Source organism: Panicum virgatum, chromosome 9N (assembly GCF_016808335.1).
Source record: "Panicum virgatum strain AP13 chromosome 9N, P.virgatum_v5, whole genome shotgun sequence".
In the NCBI taxonomy this organism is placed as follows: domain Eukaryota; kingdom Viridiplantae; phylum Streptophyta; class Magnoliopsida; order Poales; family Poaceae; genus Panicum; species Panicum virgatum.
The window spans coordinates 28,915,006-28,928,213 of NC_053153.1; the positions used below are offsets into that span (position 1 = coordinate 28,915,006).

Sequence of the window (13,208 nt, forward strand, 5' to 3'; positions counted from 1 at the left end):
GGAAGACAGGTTGTCACAGAAGTGGACGCAGAGGGCTGTCCAAGTGCTCCAGAGGATGCTGGCACAAAATTTGTCAACCAATGTGGGGTTATTGTTCGGGCAAGAATTCCGATCACCACAAGACTATGGAAAATGACCAAACCCGAAGAACAGCAACACGCCGTGCCTGCACATTAGAAGAAAATGCTATGGGCAGAACTCAAGGATATGTTCACTCTTTCTGAAGGAGTTGACCAAGAACTTGTGAAGAAATGTGCCTTGAGAAAGATGGCCCTTGCCTTTGCAACTTTCAAGAAGAAGTTGTACACCAATTACATTAAGAAGGATAAGGAGCCGAACTGGGACGATCTTTCTCAGGTTAAACCATACTGGGAGGAGTTCAAACAATACAAACTATCAGAGGAAGCCCAAAAAAATCCGAACAAGCCAAGGTGAATGCAGCAAATAAGAAGTACAGCCACCACCTTGGGGCTGCCGGGTACAAGAAGTCAGTTAAAAAATGGCAGAAGATGGAGCAGGACCTTATGGATAGAGGCATCAAGCCGACGACTTGGGATTGGCCGGATAGATCCAAGTGGTGGTTATTTGCTAATGGCGTGACACTAAACCAGTTGGATGGAAGTTTGGTCGTGCCCGAGCATATGCAAGAAGTGTCCCGCAATCTAGTCGCTACAATAGATGAGACTCAACAAGGAACATTCCATCCTCAAAGGGAGAATGATGAGCTGACAAGGGCATTAAAGAATCCGGAACACCCTGGACGAGCCCGCGGCATCAGCGTGGTCCCATGGAAAGTTGCTTGGGTCGGAGATCCCTCTTACAAGACTCACCGAAAGAGCAAAGCCGAACAGGAAGAGAAACTTCGTGCCATAGAAGAAAAGATGAACAAGAAGGTTGTGTCCTTGGAATCTCAGATGGACGCCAGGGTCAATGAGGCGGTGCAGCTAGCTCTGAGCCAAAGGGGCACTGCTGGGTCGCACCCGGATGTTGTGATAAGCCCGGCCTCTCAGCGACGCAGCAGCTGTGCATCCACGGCGGCGCCCGACGTACAAGCGGAACATCAACCCCAGATTGAGCCAACGGCGGTAGATGACCAGAGGTATCCAGTGGATGATGTCACCATGCCGACACCGTGCGAGCTTGATGTGCGAGCAAGAAATATATCTATTCATGTCGCATACGGGTCAGCCCTGCCCCTGAATCCTTCTACTACAATTCATGGAAGGCCGATACCCCCTGGCTACACCTCCGTCACAGTCGAGCAGATAGTTGGAAACAATGAGGATCTTGAGCTCGACTTCGTTGAAGGGGATGGAGAGAAGACATTGGGAGACGCACTGCACGGGGTCGTTCTATGGCGCAAGGCCGACATCAAACTTACTACAAGCACAACGGCTCCCGTGCAGACCGATCGCCCATCTCCGCGGCCTACCTCACCGCCGTCCCCACTACCACCTCCTTCACCACCATCTCCGCCGGCGCAAAGGGCCACGAGTACTCCAACTCCTCCTACACCAGAAATGGGAAAGAAAAAATAGCATCCCTCCCAGCGGCTGGACCCTCAAAGAAGAAGCAGAAAACGGTCGAAAGACAATTAACCTACGAGAAAACCGCTGAGGAGTTGGAAGAGGAGACTGCTCGATATATAAAAGAACAATTGAAGGCTAAAGTTCCCTCGCCGAGGGAAAAGGTACCTCTAGAACTAGGGAAAAAGCTTCTCGCAAACCTAGACAACCCACCAAAACCGAAAAGCTTACCCTCGGACTATGATCGTACTCTGACAAAGGCACACAAGATGAGAAATCTAAAGAAAAAATGTGGCAAGACCATTCCTCAGCTTGGCACACAACAAAAAGAACTCGAGCCCCTCTGGGTGCCAGGGTTGCCACTCCTACACCCGACGGACGTACAACTCCAGGCAGACCTACAGGCCGCAATATTTCTTTCTGAAACTGGATTAACGCTAGAGGAGGCAACGGGGCATGTGGAGGCAAAAATCCCTGTCGCTCGCGCTATTACTCCATTCCAGCATGGAAAACCTTTTGTCACTGAGGAAGAGGAGAAAAGTCTAGGCACGCAGATGTTCAATTTGCATAGATGGTACTTGCGAATGGCGAATGACGAAGGGAAAATATTTGGAGTCAAGTATCGTGACCATGATTTCTTCCGCGGGGAGGACGACTTCTGGGTGTACTTCCAAAATTTATATCACATTTACCATCGACAAGCCCTCGACGCCTCTATCATCACCATTTGGGTTTTGTAAGTATCACTTACCTCTACATTAATATTTTTTGTTAACAAGAACATAATTATATGTGTGCATTATAAAATTTCTATTGCATCGTTTAGATAGGAGATCCAAAGAAGCCGAAAACATGGATGGCACCATCAGATCGGCTTCATGTCTCCTTTGCTAGTCAACCAGAAATTGATCAACGAAAGTTACAAGGAAACGTGCCAAAACATGTACGATTCGTTGACTAAACAAAATTACAAATCCTATATATTCATACCATACAACTTTGGGTAAGCCTTGGTCGACTCAATCCTCTGTTATATTACTAAATAAATACTAAGTTGTCTAATACATTTATGTATATATCCTATCTATATCTGCAGTTATCATTGGATTTTACTCATACTTTCCGTAGAGACCGGCAATCTTATAGTCTTTGACTCAATGAGAAATCCAAAGTCCGCAATCCAACATATCATAGACCCCTTGAACAGGTAAGTTCAGTTTGCACAATCAAATCCTTTTTCTGTTAATAACAATTCCTGAATATCAAACTTAACTTTGAGCGCAGGGTTTGGAAAAAATTTGTGAAAAATAACAAAGGACGTGGTCAATGGAGGCCCGAACTGAACGTTAACATGGATTATCCGGTATGTTCATTCATAAAGATTTGTCTAGTTAAGTATATAATCCCAAATTGTTCTATAAATTGAGTAATTTATTTGTTTCTCCTTAAGTGTGCGAGACAACAAGGAACTGATTGGTGCGGGTACTACGTATGCGACTACTTGCACATCATGACTCCATGCGGGAAGGCTACTGATGAAGAAACGAGAGTACGTCCAAACCGTTCACTAGTATATTTTCATAATTGTACTACCGCACATGATGTTAATCCTTTTTTCCTAAATGATAGATGTCTCAAATGGGGGGATGAATGTTACTCTACTGATCGGATCAACGCTGTGTGCGAGCAGCTCGCCGGATTCATTTTGAACGAGATCTTGGATCCTAGAGACGAGTTCTACCACGACGATCACATCTATAGAGGACTTCCATCGACCTCCTGAGGGGACTAGTAGTTGGACTGCTAACATGACTTGTACATTTGTAAATATTTTTAAACATTATGCCTTGATGTTTGTAATTTGTAAATATATTAGTTCATCTAATTAGCTTAATTATATGCTCGCATTTCACTTTTAGTTAGTTTCAAATATTCTCTGAAAATATAACAAACAAAACTGGATTTGTAAAAAAAGGGAAAAGGTCATTGGTACCGGTTGGAAATACCAACCGGTACCAAAAGGGCTACCACCTTACGTCAGTGTGGCAACCTCTAAGGTACCGGCTGGTCTTTCCAACTGGTACCAATGGAAGCCTAAGACACCGGTTGAAAAACCCAGTGTCTTAAGCGAGGTCATTGGTCGCGGTTGCGGGGCACCGGTTTGGAAACCGGTGCCTTTAGCCCTTCTCAGCCGATGCCCAAGGCCCGTTTTCTAGTAGTGCCGGGGCCGCCAAGAACGGGACGGCCGCCGCCGATTCCTCCGGCGGCCACGCCACAACTGCCCTACTCTTCTTTACCGGGAGGCAAACTGAGACGGAGCTGACCTGTGCTGAGTGCCTATGTACTTGAATCGCTTCGAGGGCGGCCGGTCACGAACGCTGCCGCTCGCAAAGCCGTTCTCGGCGATCTCCATGGACGCCGGTGCAAGACGGATAAGCTTCACGCGGGAAGAACAAGCGCAACGAAGAAAACTCCCGAGAGGAGTCGTGATTGGGAGGGACAGAACAGTGTGTATATTTAGGCACAGAGGAGGCCAATTTGCCAATTGTTAAGAGATGAGAAAGTAGAATATAGAACTATTGGAGGTAGTTTTTGTTTTTTTCCTTTTTTTCAAAAAAATAAGGACGGGGAAGTAAGATTGGAAACCCTTGGAGATGCTTAATCTCCGTTGCTACTCGTACCGTGCACGACTCAGACTCACCCTTGGGAGTTGGACCACCGGTCGGGCCTGGCTCCACTGTGCACGTACGAAATAGCCACCCATCGTCTGATCGCCTTGCAAGTTCAGAAGTCGGAAAGGCCCCCCAAACCCTCATCGTCGTCGCCGGTCGCTGCTACCTGCCCGTCTTTCCCACGTCCGCCACCACCAGCCCACCCAACGCACACCACGTACGCGTTCGGCCTCGCCGCCCCACCCCACTCCTCCCCTACCATGGCTCCTAATTTGCCGCCTCCCTCTTCTACCGCCGGCGACGGGGCGGGCTCCGCCTCCGCCATTGTCTCCGGCGACGCGAGCGGCTAGCACGTGCTCAGGATCGAGGGCTACTCGCGCATCTATTCCACCATCCCTAACGGCGAGTTCGTCGAGTCTCGCCCCTTCCGCGCCGCTGGGCACACCTGGGCTGTACGGTACTACCCCAACGGCTTCTGCCCGGAGGACGCCGACTGCATCTCCATCTGCCTAGTCCTCAAGGATATCGTCGCCAGGCACTTGATGGTGCACATGTTTTTTAGCTTCATCGACCAGGTGGAGAAGCAGAAGCCATCTTACTTTTGCGCCGTCGATCAGCCGAGAAAGTTCGTGAGCCACGGCAACTGGGGCCGACCTAAACTCGTCAGGAGGGCGGAGCTGGAGCAGTCAGGTCGCCTCAAGGACGACTGCTTCACGGTCAGGTGTGACATCGTCGTCATTGGCAAGCCACACGCCATGGACGACACAGCGGCCACTCCCTCCATCCTGGTGCCGCCGCCAGACTGGCGGCGACACTTCCGCGCCCTCCTGCGGAGCGAGCAGGGCGCCGACGTGCGGTTCCGTGTTGGCGGCCGGACGTTCGCTGCGCACCGGTGCGTGCTCTCAGCATGGTCGCCTGTCTTCAACGCGCAGCTCTTTGGCGCGATGAGAGAAGGCACCGCCACACGGGACGACTGCTTACAAATTGATGACATGATGCCGCAGGTGTTCGAGACTTTACTGAATTTCGTGTACACCAACGTGCTGCCAGAGACAGACGGGAATGATGAGGCTGCCGGTCGACCGAAACAGGGTTAACCCGGCTTTTTTAGAAAGCAATAAAGTCACAGTCACCAATCCGCAGGGTCGGGGAAACCGACTTTACAGTAAGCACCAGAGAAGGTCACGCAGGACCTAAAAGCAAATGAAAGAAACGACCTACGCCTAAAGACTAGATGAAATCCATCTCTGGAGGTCGGTCACGAAGTCGCTCCAGGAACTCTTCCAGCCACCCTTGAACCTGGGTCCTCCAGCTTTCCACCATCTCGCCATCAGAAGCACAAAGCATCTTCCGCCATCTCTGTATAAAGGAATCCAATTTGAAGATTACATTAGATGGGGACTTGATGAACACCCCCTCAATAGTCATTTTGTTACGAGTAATCCAAAGGGACCAAAGGACTGCTGCAAAAAACAGTAATTTAACCCTGTAATCTTTGCATCCTAAAGGTAACCACCCCTCCAGAAAGTTCTGCATAGAAGTAGGGATCTTGTTCCAATGTAAAGCTTCACTCGCACAGGTCCAAACAAATTTAGCAATTGGACACAGAAAGAAAATGTGATCCGCAGTCTCAGGCACTTTGCATGTAATGCAGTCACCACACCCTTTCCAATTTCTTTTCTTAAGGACACTCCCTGTTGGGAGTCTGTCTTGAAAGGCAAGCCAAAGAAACACTTTTATTTTCAGGGGCATTCTACTACTCCAGAGCAAATTCAGTCTCTTGTTAATCATGCCCCTATTGGAAAGATATCTGTACATCGAACAAGTGGTATAAGCACCCTTTTTTTCAAGTACCCATTTTGCCTGATCCTTACTGTCAGAGATTGATATGTTTTTAAGTTTATCCATTAAATGTTCCCACATCAAGACCTCAGACGTCCCAAATGACCTTCGGAAATCTATCCTCCACTCCCCCTCATACCAGCAATCGCAAACCAGGATATTTTTAATTGAGCAACAGTCATATAGTTTTGGGAACTCTAATCTTAAAGGAATATTCCCGGCCCAAACATCTTCCCAAAAGAGAATGTTTTTTCCATTACCCAAGATAAAGGTTGCCCCCCATTTAAACTTATCTCTAACCTGTTGGATTCCATGCCAAAATTGTGACCCTGTTCTTCCATTTGATAGGGCTAGAGGTTTGTGTCTCAGGTATTTTGCCCTCAACAGCTGACAGCATTGATCATCCTCCCCTCCATTATAAAATCGCCATATCCACTTAAGCAAAAGGGAATCACTTAGCAGTCTGGTGTTCAGAATCCCCAACCCACCAAAATCTTTTGGAAGGCAGAGTTCTCCCAGTTCACCAAGTGATATTTGAATTTTTCTGGATCCCCCCTCCAAAAGAACTGAGATCAGACTACATCCATCTGATGGTGCACCCCCTCAGGTAGCAAAAACATATCCATATTGTAAATGGGCATACTAGATAATGAGGAGTTCGTTAAAACCAATCTCCCCCTATAGGATAAGAGTTTTCCTTTCCAGGGTTGGAGCTTCCTTCTCATTTTGCCCACAATATTCTCAAAAGCTTTTGCATGTAGTTTCCTGTCATGGATAGGGAACCCAAGCTAAGTCATAGGCAGCACCCCTTTCTTGCAATTCAGAATGTTGGAGATCTCATTCCGTCGTTCCTCCTCCACACCAAACACATAGACTTCACTTTTGTGATAATTAATTTTGAGGCCCGACATCCATTCAAAGCAGTATAGGATAAACTTCAAATTAGTGATAGAATCATTGTCACAGGCCACCATTACAACTGTATCATCTGCATACTGCAGGTGTGTAATCCCCCCTCCATGTACAAGGTGAGGTACTACCCCTTGATCACCCCCTGGGCTTTAGCTTTCTCTAGCATATTTGAAAGAGCATCAGATGCAAGATTGAACAGCAGCGGGGATAGTGGATCACCCTGCCTCAAACCTCTGTGAGTTTTGAAATAGGGGCCATCTTCACCATTGATGTTGATACAAACCCTGCCCCCCCCCCCCCCCCCCTCACAGTGCTCATAATCCAGTTTCTCAATTTGTCCCCTAAACCTTTCCTGCAAAGGATTTCCTCCACAAAATCCCAGGATATGCTATCATAAGTCTTTTCAAAATCCAGTTTTAGGATCACCCCCTCCAGTTTTTGGCTGCTCAGTTCATGGATAATTTCATGAAGCATCACTTCCCCATCTATGATATATCTGCCCTTAATAAAAGCTGTCTGGTAGGGGGCTATGATCTTGTGTGCAACCTTGGAAAGTCTGTCTGTCAGAAGCTTGGTAAAGATTTTGAAACTAACATTAAGCAGGCAAATGGGTCTGAATTGCTTGACATTATTTGTATCTTTGACTTTTGGAACCAGAGTAATTACCCCATAATTCAGTCTACTTAGATCTAATTGTCCCAAGTAAAAGTCATTTACCATTCTCATCAGGTATTCTTTAATAAACTCCCAACATTGTTTATAAAAGGAAACATTGAATCCATCAAGGCCCGGGGTTGTATTCTCCTTCATTGAGAAGACTATTGCTTTAACTTCCTCAAGGGTGAAAAGTCTTCAGAGTTCTTCATTCTCAAATGAATCAAGCCTACCCCCCTCAGCCCAGGCATTTTCTGACACCCCCACATGCCTGGTAGGTTGTCTACCAAAGAGTTGTTTGTAGAATTTATAAATCTGCTAATGAATTTGTTCTGGATTAGTTGTTGTCCCTGTTTCAGTCTCCAAAGAGAGGATCTTTTTTTCCCTCCTTCTCCCATTAGCCATCAGATGGAAGAAAGTTGTATTTGCATCCCCTTCCAAGATCCACTTTTCTCCCCCCTCTGAAGCCAATATAACTCCTCAGCTTCCATTAGCTGTTCAAGTTCCTTCTCTAGGCAAGTCCTATTCCTAATGGCATCATCATGACCCACACCATTCTGTCCTGCAGCATCAGTTTCTTTAATTTTATCCATCATGATTTTTTTATGACAATTATACTCCCCTCTAGCATTACTGCCCCAACCTTTTAAAAACTGTCGTAACCCACATATCCCCCCATGCCATCTGTCCAAGGAATAAGCAGAATCTGGACATTTAACAGAAATCTCCCTCCATTTTTGTTCCACCTTATCCAAAAAACCTGCATTGTTTATCCACTGCCTTTCATAAAAGAACTATCTGTTCTGGTGTTTTTTGGGATCCCTTATGTCCAGGAGAAGGGGACAGTGGTCTGAACCTAGTCTGGTTAAGGTGTTAAGCAGAGTTAAAGGGAATCTGGACTCCCAGTCTGTGGCAATCAAGACCCTGTCAATATTGCTCATTACTGGGACCACCTGTTTATTTGTCCATGTAAACCTCGGCCCTACTCTGTGTACCTCCCTTAGATCAAATTCTTCAATAAAGTCATTGAAAGCTCTCATAAGATGGTCCTCTCCAAGTCCTGAACTTTTGTCTCTCACAGATCTGACTAGATTGAAGTCCCCCCTATCACCACAGGTAAGGTAGCACCTCTACACCTTATTCTCAGCTCCTGAAGGAAATTCAAAGAAAGATCATGGTGAGCTGGGCCATAGACCACAAGAGTACCCCACCTGAAATTCAGAATCTTGTGTCTTATAGTGGCCCCAACAAAGAACTCCCCCTGTTCCCAATTCTCCACTTGTAACAAGTCCTCCTTGACCCCCATAAGGATCCTCCCCCCTCGAGTGACCTCTGGAAGGAATCCAGTTCTAGCTAAACAGACCCCATTTAACCAGATTTTCCAGCTCCTGTGTTGAGAAGGACTGTTTGATAGTCTCCTGAATACCAATTATGTCAATCTGCTCCTGGGCCACCAAGTCCTTTAAGTGCCTGACCCTAGCCAGTTTTCCCATTCCCCTAATATTCCAAAAGAGCATCTTCATTGAATACTAATTCTTTTAGTTTCCTGCTCAGTTTATCCCCTCTCTTACCCTTGGAAGATTTTCTAGGCAACTCTGTGCACCCCCTTTGTTTGTTGTCAATAGCCTGTAGGTCCAGGTTCTCTCCCTCAAGAACATAAGTGTCCGACATTCTTTGTCCCATATGGTAACAATAGTTAGCCTCAGCCATTTTAGCTCTAGCATATTCCTCCAATTTCATGGCAGATAAGCTCTCTAGGGACTCCCTGGGAGAGTTCCTAAGTCTAACCTCACATTTGGAAGCTATTTCTTCTAGCAATTCATCATCACAAGAATTAAGAATGGTAAAACTATTTCTGGGAGTGGAGTTGGACAAACCTGCAGGTCTTCCTGAAGTAGTATCTCCTCCATGGAGTCCAGCCACCCTGAAGCTCTTCCTTGTCGCCACCACTGGAAAGAATTTCTTCTTGACTCCCTTGTGCTTCGAGGACACCACCTCCCAATTTGCATTCTCAGTGGAATCTTTCATGGGCTGATGTGGCACTTCCATTGTAAGATCTACATCTTCTTCCCCAGCTTTTGAGTCTCCCAACTCCTCAATCTCCCCCATGTCTGAAGAGGCAGTGGGTTCCTGTAGCTTCAAGACAGGCCACTTGTTCTTGTACAAGAGTCTGGTACCACCCCCCTCTGTGTGCACCACAAAAAATTCAGACTCAGAAGGCTTTTCACCACTATGTTCGTGTTCAGCATTCACTAATTGTGACAAGTTCTCCTCTTGGGAGTGTTGGAGCTGCAATAGAAGTTCAGTGCTAGGATCAAAAATAGCAATTGGAAGAGCATCCAGCGCAGTACTTGCTGATTTTGGGTGGTCTGCAACTAGATCACTTCCTCCTCCAGCTTCCAGTGAGCTTTCTACAGCTTCCTGGTCAAGAATGGTATGCTGTTTTCCTGTCGACCCCCCTCTTCCTTCCATCCCTGAGTTTTTTGTAGATTGGTGATTTCCCTGTTTTGCACTTCTCTGTGGTAGCTCATCATCTGTGTCATATAGGTCATCCTCCTCATCCTCCTGGTAATCATCATCAGGTTTCTTGGGAGGTGGAGGTGGGTTAGCAGCAAACTTCTTTGGGAAGGAACTTTCAGGGGTGACCTTAACCTCATAGCCTACTCCTGCGATGAAAAACTCAACAAAACCTCGAAGTTTAGAAATCTCTCTTGCCATCACTTTCACCCTAATTGGTCCATCCTTAATAAGTGACACTTCATCTACAACCACAACCTCCCCTACTAATTATGCAATCAAGGAAACTGCATCAACATTCCTAGCTGGGGTAGGAATATTAGATAACAGGATCCAACCTTCCTGGAGAGCTGAAGAAGCTGAGGTATCCATAGTGGAATGAGTGACAGTAGCAGAAATATTATGAAGAGCCAAATCAATCCCCTTCGATCTAGAGAAAGTGTCCAGGATCATTTTACTTGGAAAAGAAGCGAGAAATTCTGAATCAGAGATCTGCTGGACCTTCCATTGCCAGTTCTTATCTACCAGATGTTTTAGTTCCTCCTCCAACTTTTCTGAGTTAGCATTCCCACTCGTGATCTGAATCGCTCCAATGAATTCAGTCGATTGCTTCTTGGTGACCCAGGAATCTTCAGAGAATGGAATCCTTGCCCCGGAATTCCGAATCCAAACATGTGCATCGAACAACGCTGATTACTGGGACAATTTGCCCCCAGATGCCCATTCTCTTTGCAGCGGAAGCAGTAAGGAGGGTTTGTGCAGGTAGCTTGGTGATGGCCTTCCTGGCGACACCAGAAGCAGATGTCGGAATCCTTGGATTGGAAGCCTGCCCTGCTTCCTTCCACACCTCCACCCCCCTTCTCGTTGGAGGAATTTTCTCTCGCTCTGTTGAAATTGAGGCGATCGTGCACAGGAATGGAATTACCTTGATCCTGGCCAAAGCGGCGGCGTGGGAACTCTGGGCGAAACTTGTTGTCCCCATCCATTGTCTTCCGCTTACCCGGCGCAGCATCTACTAGAAGCCGCTGATAGATATGACATGCAGAGGTTGAAGATGATCTGCGAGGACAGGCTGTGTCGACACATTGACGTGAGCACAGTGGCGACCACGCTGGCGTTGGCTGAGCAGCACCGCTGCCAAGGGCTCAAGGAAGCATGCTATGAGTTCCTCAAGTCTCCGAAAATGCTGGATGCGGTAATGGCAACGGATGGTTTCCATCATCTGGTGAAAAGCTGCCCTTCTGCTTTGTTTGAGCTGATGCCGTCCAAGCTTGCTGCCCGTTGATATCATGAAGAGCAAATGGAAGACAGGATTATTAAGGGTGTAAATAGGTGCCTCTAAGCATATCCACCATCCCGCTTTAGTTCAGAAGTTTGTACTGATTTTTCAAAGTGGGAGCTCATTTAGAGAAACTAGTACAAATTTCTGAACTAAAGAGGGGCAATGGATACCCTAAGGGGCACCCATTTGCACTTCTAGATTGGATCATGGGCTTTCAGCAGACCCAGAATTTATACACAATTACAAGTGTCCAGAAAGACGGATTGTTTGGGTTTGGGATACCGGCCCCATTGATATAAAAAATTGCCGGGTTTGCTAAGTAGTAAGTACTAGTTCTACATGTAGTCAAACTCATACATATGTCCATGTATCTGTGCCTTGTTTTGTTTGGTCGCCGAATCATTTGTGGAATTAGCTTTTATAACCATGAATCCATGATGCATGCAGGTAACACAATGCTAATGTGATCAGCATACAGCTACTTTAGTACTTCATTCACTTCCGAGCCGCCTCTAGTTGACCTGGAAGTTCATTGTTGTGGTTTATTATTAGTTTTCTACCATGTGATTCCTGCTAGCAATTGAATTTTGCAAGGTTCTGATATAGTCACTGTATTGTTGGAAACAAGCTAAGGATTTGTTTTTGTTCGTGCAATGTTTCATGCCGATTCAGGAAGGGTACAAGTATCTAGCAGAGTGATGTTCAGTGGTCCATTTCACTTGCTGGTAAGACCGTAAGAGGTAGCTAGATAGAATTGTTCCATGCGTCCAGTTAAAAGTTGCATTAATGTACTTGTGAATTTGCTTCGGCTATCCTGGCACTTCTTTATGTGCAGATATAATTGTACATCAGTACAAAGTTATTCAAGTTTTCATCATTATAATCATCAGCAATTGGTTTTGAAGTGAAATTCTCTAGAATATTTCTTCTTCTGAAACAACTACATGGAGCCATGCAGATGCAGGGGCATGTACCAGAGATGATGGTCAGTTGTATTCAGTTATGTAGAGTTGGTTAATATTTCTTTTCTTTCTTTTTTATATGCCTCTCATATGTGGAACATCTCAGGGTGTCTATTTATTTGTGCACTATTAGTGCGTTTCCCTAAAAGCTTTAGATACTTGAAATTAGATCTAAAATGATTCAATTAAGTTTGATCAAGATGGATCACAGTTACAGGGTTGATCTCTTTTGAGCATTCAACTGTAAATTTTATCTTATGGCAGTGACATCGTGTGCAAGAGATACTTTTAGTCAGATGCTAAGGAGCACATGTAAAAACTTGGTGTGCTAGAAAAGCTTCAGGCATATATCTGTTCTCTGGGCCACAAACTGACGGTATGTTGTTGCAACTGAACGGTTTATGCTCTGTTTGTCAGCATGATGATGAAGACTAGCCAACTGTTCCCACTGGTGAATAATTGCAATTCTGTTTGAAGCCTGCGTTTCATGTTTGTTGCTTGCTGCAGTAGGGGTTCTGAACTTCTGACCATGTTCAAATTCGTAGGCTCTTCCTGCTGTTGTTCTCAGATCTCATGGCTTTGCTGTTTCCTTGGATTCTGATGAGAGGCATGAGTTTGAAGCAGATGCTGTTAGCCCTGAATCTGCTATTTTGTGGTGCTGACAGGTATTTCAAATCGGAACATATTTTGGATTCTGTAATTATATGTGTGCCATTCTATTTCAGGTTTGATGGATCCACGGCGCGGTGGAATGATGGGCCACATTTCGTTCTTCGATCAAAATGAAGTTTTATAAGTAACTTTCTTCATCGAGGATATTCAAGTGATCGCAGGAGTCACT

At 45.9% G+C, this 13,208-nt stretch overlaps 1 pseudogene; it reads left to right on the plus strand.

Moving 5' to 3' along the window:
• The first annotated feature begins 4,458 nt into the window (after window positions 1-4,458).
• LOC120688942 lies at window positions 4,459-12,625 on the plus strand (annotated as a pseudogene).
• Window positions 12,626-13,208: the final 583 nt, after the last annotated feature.